A 2,250-nucleotide genomic window follows, 5' to 3' on the forward strand; every position below is an offset into this window, starting at 1 on the left:
GAAAGAGATTGACAGGCATGACTTGGGAGAGCGGCTTCGGGAAAGGAGAACAATGTTTTAGGGGAGTCACAAAGATGGAGAGGAAATAGCACGGGGAGGAAACGAAGCTCAAGAGCTTTGCAAGGTGTTGGGATAGGTAGAAGGAGACACAGCTAGGAAGGATGAGCGTTGGGACTAATATCTGGACAGTCTGGCTGGGGAGCGCTCGTTTAACCACCATCGTTCACTCCCGAGAGGGTAGATACGGAGGTCATCAGGGAAAAGAGCCCTTATATGCAGTGTGACAGGGCCAGCACGCCCAGCCACCCCGCAGCTGCTCTTTGAAGGCTAAGAGTTGCGCTCGTATGTATGTCTGTGTGCGGGCACACACGCGCGCTGCTTCTAGGGATGAAAATGAGCATATTAGGCAAAGCCGTTGCAGTGGGGTCTCTGAGCCTCTAGTTGTCGCCTGCTCCAGGGAGAGGCCTTAGAGGTTCGGATCGGTTTGCCAGGCATAGCCATGCTCTATATACTCATCCTCCGAGACGATGCTGTGACTCATTTCACAATGCATGACGGTTGCTTTTGGAATCCACATGTGTTTGTTCTGAGTCTGCTCTCAAGTTTGCTGACTCCACTGGTCCCTCCCTCTGACCCCTGGCGTGTGCAGCCGAATCCATTAGGAAGTATGGAGTGATTAAGGATAGGGACTTGGGAGGATCCCCAGATACACTGCGGCAGGATTTGTGACATGCGATCCCAGGATCACCTAGAGTCCGGTGGGGCACCCGTTGGGAATGCAGATTCCTGGGCCTCACTTCAGACTTATTGAGGCTCAAGAGTCGACATTAGTAATAAGCCTGGGTCTTTTTTCCATCCATGTAGAAATTATCTGTTTTATAGATTTTTATTTGTTCTTTGAAATCCCCAAATAAATCAGTTGTTATGCCAGAATCCCCCTGCATCCACCGTGTTCGAGAATGTGCTGTCTAGACCACTGAAAGAATGAGAGTAAGGTTCCCTGCCAGGGTTGGAAATCCTCTCTCTCGACTCATAACAACTTGTGTGGAACTGTCACAAGATGCCACCAAGTCAACATTAATGTTAGTATAGTCATCCACTGCCCGAACCAATGTGGTCCTGACCCTCAAGGAAATCGAAATAATTCTTTACGTTTCTCTTTCTTCTGCGAACCTTTTATACTGCTAGTTGTATAGTTTTCACCACTGGCACCATCGTTGGCCTCCCGAGGGGTGGGCTTGACCTGGGGATGGTTACCGAAGAATGGTTTCTGAACCTTCTTGGCAAGGTGAATTGTCATGGCTCCTTCGAAACTGTCTCCTTCAGCGTAGTCCCTCTGTGACCAGTATGGGAAAGGGAATTGTATCCTTAGGAGCTGGTGAAGCGAAATCCAGAAATAATTAGGATAGTGCCTTCTTTGCTGGGAACCAATCTGGTAGGGATCTCGGTGCATCAGAAAGCACCAGAATCACAGGCTCAGGCGTTCCCAGGGGGTTCTCCCAGGAGCCTGCGTAACGGAGGACATCATCGCAATTACCTGTCAGTGGTGAGAAAAGGTGTGTGCCTGCTTGTGGGATGACCTGCCCTTTTTGCCTAGATGGTTCCACTCCTATTGTGACCAGACTCTCGGGAGGCCCAGCGTGGCGTGCACGGGTGGCCATTCCACCCCGCAGCATCTTACCAGAAAGCGTTCGTCGAGTGGTTTACCGTTTTGTTCCATACCATCCTGCAGGCTCGGAAATAGTCACCTGGCCTCTGTATTTGTCTGTGAAAAGTGGGTTTCCCCTTCTTAACTCCATGGCTGCGGAGCAGCAGAGGGGTGGGTAACTCAGGAAGAGCACACGATCTCCTTCCATCTCTCCAGAGACTGTTCGCGAACTGGACAGAAACATCAGATCTGAGGTTTACTGCTTCGCATTTGCCCGAAGCTGGACGTGTGACACTCTGTCATTCTGCTAACATAACGGACAGATCCTTGGTGCCCTGTGCCAGGCACCGCGCCGGGCATTCTGCTGACAGAGCTCAGGCACATTCCCGTGTTCTGGGTGTTTTCGCTGTAACGGGGAACACGGGCATCTAAACAAATTGCTGCTGTTTTTTTTTTTTTTAAATGTCATACTTTATGTGAATATAAAGTACTGGAAATGTAATTAATTCTGAGGGAAAAGGGTGATAATGGAACATTCTCAGAGGACGTCAAGTTGAGGGAAGGAAGCACTCCGGAGAGAGGAGCTGCTACGGGGCATGCCA

This window comes from Pteropus alecto, unplaced genomic scaffold (genome assembly GCF_000325575.1).
Source record: "Pteropus alecto unplaced genomic scaffold, ASM32557v1 scaffold312, whole genome shotgun sequence".
Lineage (NCBI taxonomy): Eukaryota > Metazoa > Chordata > Mammalia > Chiroptera > Pteropodidae > Pteropus > Pteropus alecto.